The 9,936-nt window shown below is 29.2% G+C and overlaps 1 long non-coding RNA gene across 1 annotated transcript; it reads right to left on the bottom strand.

The window, feature by feature from the left end:
- Positions 1-7,779: 7,779 nt before the first annotated feature.
- Positions 7,780-9,221, bottom strand: LOC145807819 (uncharacterized). Its single transcript, XR_014351237.1, has 2 exons — positions 8,664-9,221; positions 7,780-7,984 (listed from the first exon to the last, which is right to left on the bottom strand). It is a non-coding gene; the product is annotated as an uncharacterized LOC145807819 (long non-coding RNA).
- Between the last annotated feature and the right edge of the window lie 715 nt (positions 9,222-9,936).

Here is a 9,936-nt window from a genome sequence, read left to right as displayed (position 1 = left end):
AGATAATGCATTATAATTTTAGAGATTTTAAGTATTTATAATTTATATAATAGGTGTGGTCATAATTTTGAAGTTTTAATATCAAAACATATGTTGGTACACTAATTAGTATATCAATTAATACATATAATAGGATAATAATTTTAAAAGAATAATACTATATGCACCAATTAGTGTACTAAATAGTGTACTAATTGATGATATGACATAATTTAAGAAATTTTTAATATTTGTAATTTATATAATGAGCAGGGTCAATAATAATGTCATAACTAGTGTTGGTATACTAGTTAGTACACTAATTGATACATGTAGCATCACTAATTTTAAAATAATAATATTATAACTATATTAATACACTAATTAATATATTAATTGATCCGTAACACCAACTAACTCGAGAAGTGATAGAGTGTTCTAACACTAGAGATCTAGTGAGGTGTCAAACAAAAAAAAAAAAAAGACAAAAAAGAAAACAAAACAAAAAACAAGCCAAAACATCATATAGAACTCTAATTTAAGAATTCTAATGGTAAGTCTCACATGATGATGTCATATTTTAACTTAGGAGTTATTTGAGATGTTTTAAATAAATGTTTTTTTTTGATTTTTTATAAAATATGAATTGGATTTAAAGTGACGTGGTAGAAAAGTGATGTGACTTAAATAAGATAATAATTTTTTATTTTTTTAAAAATTGTCAAACGTAACCATATTCTTTTTTTTTTTTTTTCTTTTTTTATTCCTCACTAGATCACATGTTAGAATTCTAATGTTAGAACTCTCTATCACTGTCTTTTACCCATGTACGTTTGGTAAGGAGGTTTAAGACTATTTTAGTCACAACAAATAAAATATTACATCAAACTCATAATTATTATACTTTTCTCTCACAAAAAAATTTTAAAAATTTAAAAAATCAAAAAATCATTTTCAAACTAAACTTTCCAACTCAAGTTAAAATAATCAAAAAAAATTAAAAAATTAAAAAACTAACCCACTTCTCAAACGGAAGCTAAAAGTTGTTATTTTTTTAAAAACAAAAAGCTAAAACCAAAACCTTGTAATACAGAAAAAGATGATTATTTAACAATAAAAAAAATTATTGTACAAAAAAGTACAATAAAAAACTGTAAGATTCAAAAAAATAATCAGTGTTTGATTTAAATTTTTTGATTTAAATTTTTTAAAAATTAATTTTTTTTATTTTTCGTGTTTTTTATTTTTAATAAATATTTTTAAAATTTTAAATATATTTTTTTATTTTTTTAGATGCATCTTACTTAGATGTATCTAAAAAGTAAAATATTTGTAAAAAAATATTTTTAAAAAATTCAATAAAAATAAAAAATACGAAAAATAAGAAAATAAATTTTTTGAAAAATGTTTTTAGAAAATTCAAACCAAGCAAAGAGAATAAATTTTTTTTTTTTTTTGGGGCAGAGAGCCATGTATATTGCTCAATATTACAACACTTTTTGGTCGAATAATTGAAATTTTCTACCTATTTTTAGTTCATTATAACCCAATTTGATTCATTTTATTTTTAAAAATTATTTTATTTGGTTTTTTTTAACAGTTTTAAGTTGCACATACATAACGAAAACCTAAAGAAAACAACCTATCTAAAAGGCAGCTCTAGAAGTCAAGAACAACATCTCCAAAAGCTTTTGGATGTTTGACTATGGGACTTCAAAAGAAATTTGAAAAAGAAAAGTGAAAAAAAAAAAATTCAAAGATCCACATTGAATTTTTAGAACATTATTCACCTTATCAGCAACATGTTGCTTTTTTTGTTTTATCAGAAAAAATATTACATCCAATTTGCCACATTCATTATTGGATGAAACAAAAATGGGCCGGCCCACCTAAAACCGGAAAAAAAAGATCCGACGAGCCAACTGTCTATCAGGTTGCCCTTGAGATTACCTTAAACTATTACACTTATGTTGTGTTTTGTTAGAAGATTTAAGGAGGAATTTAAAAAAGAAAATAAAAAAAGTAGGTAGAATGTAAATAAAATATATGTATATTTTATCTAGTTTCACATACATTTTCACTTTCCCTTTCCAAATCTTTCTCCAAATCCCCAACCAAACACAACATTAATGGGAAAAACAAAAGGGTGATGTTAAGGATACAAAATTTTCTATCAAATGAATGACCAAATGTCTGGGTGTGAGATCCACGAAAGTGTGGACCCCACACCTATGTAAGATATTTGGTCATTCATTTAGTAAAAAATTTAGAGCATAGGTCATGTTTGTTTGGGAGTTAGGGGTGGGATTGGAGTAGTAAGGAGGTAGGTCCTACTATAACTTGTTTGGTGACTTCTTTGTGGAGGGGGGTTGTTACTTCAAGGACATGTTTGTTTGGGCGGACTAGATTAGTATTTCCATGACTAATAATCCTAGGATTACGAATCCGTTGGATTATGTATCCTATTTTAACTAATAGTCAAGTTTAAAATAATTAGTCCGTACTTCAATTGTTTAACCAAACATCGGATTAATAATTTTATTGGACTATTAGTCCAATCCCAAGCTCATGTCCACCCAAACAAATATGGCCCAAGTGGCTTGCTAATCCCCCTCAGCAGGGGGATTAGCTTGGATGAATTTTGGGTGAGATTAAAAAATAGTGAAGGGATTGAATCTATTTTATATAAAATTTTATTTTATTTTTTTTATCAAGTGCACCTGTTTATTTTAATATTTATTTTAGTTTTTTTTAACATAGAAATAATTTATTTATTTATTTTATATAAAAATAATTTAACAATTCTATCACTATCCATCTCCCACACTATCATCAAAATGGACACATTTTTACTTAATTCCCTCACTAACAATCCTTACATTAATAATCTCTTCACTAATAATCTTTTCACTAACAATCTCATCAAACCTAATGCGCCAAACAAACGTGACCATATAGTATTTTCCAAACAAAATAGCCCAGCCCAGGTTAACTGTAGCCCACTTTTAGCCCAATAACACCCGGGCCCACGAAATTATAACCGTTTTACGAAACGAAGAAAAATTGAAAGATGCGTAAGTAAACGGAAGCCCATTCGCACTTCAATCAAAATAAATAAATATATATATATATATATAGTTAAAAATAAATGTAGTAGCTGTAACTCCTATGCCTTGGTATTGAATTCGTCTTCCAGCTTTGACAGGCTACAATAAAATTCTGAAACACCCAACGACTTCTGTTAATAACAAACTAAATTTGATGGTTTCAGAGTCCTTCCAAAATAAAATAAAATAACAGTAATAACTTTTCTAGCGTTGTTTAAATCATGGAAGAAGGCATAAAAATGGCGGTAAATAACATAAATACAACGTTGTTTCAATTAGTTTAGTGGTTGTTCGGTATCTTTCGCAATGAGTTCACTTTTTTAATTTGAGAAAAGTTAGGGATCATTTTTTTAATTTGAGAAAAGTTAGGGATCATGAAATTTTTTTTTAGAATTAATGTATCTGAAAAATAAAAAAAAATACTGTTTTTTCTTAAATGAAAAATGTTAATGTGAAATTTGACTGTTTTTTAAATGACGACTTTTTGTCTTTTTTAATAGAAGTTAAGTTTTTAAAGTTGTTCCCAAACACTCTGGAGAAGCTAAAACACCAAAAATCCAAAGAAAAATATTTTTAAAAAATCAAAAATTCCTTTTCATTCTCTATGTTTTTTTTTTGTTCGGTTTTTTTGAAAAAGTAAAAAAGACATTTTCAAACACCTCAAAAAAAAAAAAAAACTGTAAGGGTCTGTGACGCTCCAAAAAAATTTTTTTTTTTTTTGAAACGTCATAAGATTTTAAATAACAATAACTTGCTAGATAAAATTTTAACTACTAGTTAGGAACTTTTAAGTTCTTACAAAGCCAAAGTCCAACGACAGAATAAAACTACAAGTTCACACACAACGTCACAATATAGTTTAATCCTAATACAAGGGATAACAGGATTTTATTCTGACAAAATATTGACTCTAAGTCAGCCAAGGTTCGATATTGGCAGCAGCTCCAATTTCAGCCTCAGTCCCTTCTTCAACATAATCTGGCATGAAACGCCAGAGCAACAAAATATATGCCATGAGTTTTGCAACACAGTAAGAAAACGTAACCAACCTACCATTCTTTTTAAGAGACAAATAATAATATTCTAAACATGAGATAACAATATAATTATACACAGAAATTACAACCATTAGAATAGTTTCAGTAATTTTAATAATTTAGGTGACACTCGAAATCTCACCAAAGAGATTTAACTCACCAACCACTAAGTATGGCAACGGTTAATTTGAAACCCTCCCTTGGTCAAATATTTAAATGTTACCAACCGTAACTACCAGGGATGCCCACGTCCGGAGTTATATACCCAAGTAGTGGCATCTGTGGTCTGCCCCAAGGAAACGGTCTGCCAGGGGTAAGCAACCTCCCTGTGTGCCACCTGCACATCCACCCTTATTCCAAAACCGAATACCGAAAAGGGTTCAAATAAGTCCCGTGCCATCTTAGAGTTTCGCAACACAATTTACGTGAGAATTCTCAAACCCAGGGCTCACCCTGAACAACCGGTGTTAACCGTCAACTCTTAATTCCGTACAGTCTTTAAACCAAGACTCACCCCGAACAACTGGTATTAATCGTCAATTGTTAACTTTGTATATGTCGTTAATCATTTCAGTTAATTTTGATATTAATCACAAATAACTCCAAATTTTTAATCACAAGTAATGTTATACCAACTCATTAAAATTTTCAATCATAAAATATTGCATGTGTCACACAATACTAAATAAAAGTACAGAATTTAAATAAACAATTTATTTAAACCATGGTATGATATAATAACTTAGATACAAGAATTAAACCCTAAACACACACATGCACAAATTTTTGATTTACAAAATTAGACTAGCATAATATTAAAGTGGTGATTTTATTCTGTCCAGAAAAATTTTCAGAGTATAAACCTTGCAAATAAAATTATAAATACATTACTTATACAACTCTAAAATTCATATCAATTTACAGGATACTCAATAAACATGTTATGGTTATTTTTCAGAAAGATTTTTCCAAAAATAACTTATAAATAATTCTAAAGAAATTCCAAGGGTGTTTATGACACAGATTTGTCACATTTCCTTACATTAATTCCATGCTTAAATTTATAGATCAAATCCATAATCTAAAAATTTATCATGAAACTAGACTTCGCAAATTTCATATTTTAGTTAGAAATTTCCAGATTTGGCTTAGTATAGAATTTTAAATAAATTTTCAAATACATGGTAAAATCTGTCTCACAGTTTCAGATTTAGTTAGAAATTTGTATAAATTCGTAGAAAGCTCGAAAATTGTTTCCAAAACTTTCTGGATAAACTAGACATCATTATCAACAACTTTGTAAAAGAAATCATCTCAAAATTCTGAGTATAAAATTGTCTAAAAATTCGGGTAACATGCTGGCAGATTCAAGACAGATTATTCTCAACACTGTTTCAGATTTAGTTAAAAATTTGTATAAATTCGTAGAAAGCTCAAAAATTGTTTCCAAAAATTTCTGGATAAACTAGACATCATTATCAACAACTTTGTAGAAGAAATCATCTCAAAATTCTGAGTATAAAATTGTCTAAAAATTTGGGTAACATGCTGGCAGATTCAAGACAGATTATTCTCAACACTGTTTCAGATTTAGTTAAAAATTTGTATAAATTCGTAGAAAGCTCAAAAAGTGTTTCCAAAAATTTCTGGATAAACTATACATCATTATCAACAACTTTGTAGAAGAAATTATCTCAAAATTCTGAGTATAAAATTGTCTAAAAATTCGGGTAACATGCTGGCAGATTCAAGACAGATTATTCTCAACACTGTTTCAGATTTAGTTAAAAATTTGTATAAATTCGTATAAAACTCAAAAATTGTTTCCAAAAATTTCTGGATAAACTAGACATCATTATCAACAACTTTGTAGAAGAAATCATCTCAAAATTCTGAGTATAAAATTGTCTAAAAATTCGGGTAACATGTTGGCAGATTCAAGACAGATTATTCTCAACACTGTTTCAGATTTAGTTAAAAATTTGTATAAATTCGTAGAAAGCTCAAAAATTGTTTCCAAAAATTTCTGGATAAACTAGACATCATTATCAACAACGTTGTAGAAGAAATCATCTCAAAATTCTGAGTATAAAATTGTCTAAAAATTCGAGTAACATGCTGGCAGATTCAAGACAGATTATTCTCAACACAGTTTTAGACAATGTATCAAATGTACATAATCGGAAAAATTTCAATTATATAAAAAAAAATGAGAGGGTTGAGAGGGTTTTCTTACTTAGTAATAGAGTGACAAAATGGTTGAGAATTTTGGCTTCTTTAATCTCCTACTCTTCTTCCTCTCCTAACACCAAGCTTGGTGGCTTTGGGGATTTCTCTTTCTTTTTTTTTTTTTTTCACCGGATGCTTGCATGCACAAGGAAGGCTTGCATGCATATAAATATTGAAGACATCTCTCTTTCCCTCTCATTCTTTCCATTATTTTATTTTCTCAAAAACATTCCATTCCCTTTCTCCAAGTTCTAAGAATGAGCATTCTCTAATTTTTATAAGTTCTTCCCTAAATTTTATAAAGGATGGTGGGTTTGGTAGGAACTATGGGTTGTTTGCCCATGGTTTGTTTGTTTGTATTTTTTTTTTTTTTTTTTTTTTTGTGTGGGTTTCTGAAAATTGACGCACTAAGATTTTTAACTAAGGTATTTAGTAAGAATAGTTATTATATTGAATCATAATTAAAATAATTTATAAACAACAAATATTGAACACCCACAAAATTATTATTCTTAATAATGTCTTGTTAGTGATTGATTTGAGTCAATTTAAAACTAACTTTTACACTAATGTATAATTCAGATAGACTGTAGACAAAATTAATTAATAAATTTTCTTTAAAGAATAATTAAAAGATGGGTTTTCACAGTGTCATTTCTATAATCAACCCTTATGCTGTGTTTGGTTGGAGAATTTGGGGAGAGATTTGGAAAGGAAAATAAAAAATGTAGGTGAAATGTGAATAAAACATGCCTATATTTCACCTAGTTTAACACACATTTTCCTTTTCCCTTTCCCTTTCTAAATCCCTCCCAAAATCCCCCAACCAAACACAGGATTAACGTAATTGAATAGAAATCCTAGAACACTTCAAATTTGCGTGGAGACCAAAATTCATGCTGGTTACATAATTTGATACTCATCAAACCATTTGAGAATGGGAGAGAACTCTGTTCCTCTTCTCTTGTTTTTTCCCTTCATTATTGTTTTGGGGTTCTTGTCCTTTAGTCTCTTCATTATTGCTTTGGGGTTCTTGTCCTTTAGTCTCTTAATTAGATACATGGCTCCAGATCTCATTCCTTTTGTGATACGAAGAAATGTAATAGAGGATCTCAAGTTGGATTACATAAAATTTCTCAAGGGGGCTTTTTGCACAAAATATAGTCGTTTCTCTATATCCAATGCACATCCAATTGTCTAAAATAGTGTGAATTTCAAAACACTTATGATTGAAAAATACGTTAGATATTCAAGATAAAGAAACAAAAATTTTGAATGTTTTTGTATTTGCTTATGTGGTGTCACATATTAAAATATGATTAGTGTGTATAGAAAGAGATTTATCACTTTGTATTAGTATTTGAAGTGACAATATAAAAAATGACAATTAATAATTTATAGATGATGTGATCAAGTGATTCATGATGGGTACTGAATAATTTTTGACAATATCATTACAACCCACAAGATCATTGCCACATAATTAGAATAGTCTAAGGTAAACACAAACTAATTCACATTACACACAGAAATTCTTTCAGTCTTCTTCTTGGTACAATACAACATTAGAAATTGAAACATTTCATGAGACACATCACACCAGAATACTTTGCATACTCCTTTTCTACGTACCTGAAATTAAGAAGAAAAGCAACAAATATAATTAATTTAAAGGAGCAGATGATATTTAAATATACTAATGCATGTATGAGCATTTCACCTTCATCAATAATTATCAATAATGTTAGGGATATTAACAACTATATTAATAAACATATTAACCAAGATACAAGATTTACATGTGAGTTCCACTATTGATATACTGACCCCTTATGATATTGTCTAGTTAGTATATTTATTAGTATTACGTTTGTTAGTGTTTTTGTCATTATTGAAAAAATAATATCTCATGAAATGCTTACACAAAAAAATTATATGAAAAACTCAATTAGTATGATGTGATATGATGCTTTTAAATTACAAAAAAAAAAAAAAAGTCACATTATTTCATATAAATTCTATATAAAAAAATCTATTAATATATTACTAATTTATTACACCATGATCAAGCATACTCTTATCTAATATTGTCCTAGAATTACTTTCTAAATCTTATATTAATGGGATCTTTTAGGAGGTGGGTTATAATCCACTTCCCATATAACCCCGTTTCCCTCTATCACAAAAAATTTATTATAATAACTATCTTTTTAAAATAGGCCAATGATCCAGTCAAATCTTGATATTACACATCATGACATCAAACAAGGCCTTTATGGTAAGGTAACATTTATAAACATATAAAACTCACATAAATGCCTTTTGGATTCCTGAACTCAGCAATTGGGAGGAGGAGTGAGGTTGCATTTGGCAGGGAGTGCCATGGCAAGGTCGGGATCAATCCCAAGAGAAGGCAACATGAATGAGTTTCTGTAGCCACACAGACATGTCAAGTTAGCCACTTTTAGTGCATCACAACACCCCTGAGTCGGATCCACCGGGTCGGGCTGAGTCACAGAGGGTTTGCATGCCACCAAACCATCTTCATTTATGTCACACAACTCCAACCCCTCCAACCCCACCACCATCCCAAGCAACACCACCACCACCACCACCAACACCACCCTCTTCCCCAACATCTCTATTTTTGATGATCACTCAAGTTCACACTGGCTCTCACTGACCCATACCTGTAGTTGTTGTGTTGTGGGTGATCCGTTTATATTGCCCTGCCCTGCTCTCTGTTTGTTGAGAGAATCAAGAAGAGAGAGATATGGAGGGGCCCTCAAGTGTGAGTCCGTGAATGGGAATTGGCTTGACTCGGACTCACGGGGTGTGGTAATTGGGCCAATGTGTTCATTTCAACAATTACTTTATTATTTTTTATATAATCAGATTTTGTTTGAGATGAAATTGATTTTTTTGATTATTTTAATCTGTGACTAAAAAGTCTAATTTGAAATGAATTTTTTTGACTTTTTTGATTTTTGTGAAAATAAATAAATAATAATTATGATTTGAATGTGATATTTTATTTTATTGACTTTTTAGCCTATTTTATCTTTTTACGACTATTTTAGTCAAAAAAGTTTATGCCAAACATAGCATAAGGGATGTTTTGAGAAGATGATTAAAAACTGACTTTTAGCTTTTAACTAAATTTTTTGACTTTTTTAGAAAAGTGATTTGAGAAATTAGTAAAAAACTATTTTTGGCTTTTTTAGTTAATATTTGTTTATGATGTCACATCACAATAAAATAACCAAACTACCCCACCCAATTTAGGAAATTTACATGTTCATCCATGTATAACCCTAAACAATATGAAGGGTATAATTATAATTTTATATGTAACTTTTTTGGACCTTCCCAAATGACTTTTATGTTAAAAAATCCAATCTAGCTTTTTTAGATAAGCTGCAAAATGTAACTTTTAACCTAAGTTTCCAAATGGACACTGAGTAATGCTAGCAATACAAAAACTAAATATAAAATGTGACGGAGATAAATTTTTGTGTGACATTTGTGTTGTATTCTATTTTTGTCTTCATTTTTCATTGTCCGAGCCACAATAGTTATTAAAT

This window comes from Camellia sinensis, chromosome 14 (assembly GCF_055761805.1).
Source record: "Camellia sinensis isolate YWXY chromosome 14, ASM5576180v1, whole genome shotgun sequence".
Classification (NCBI taxonomy): domain Eukaryota; kingdom Viridiplantae; phylum Streptophyta; class Magnoliopsida; order Ericales; family Theaceae; genus Camellia; species Camellia sinensis.
This window is presented reverse-complemented; position numbering and strand designations above follow the sequence as displayed.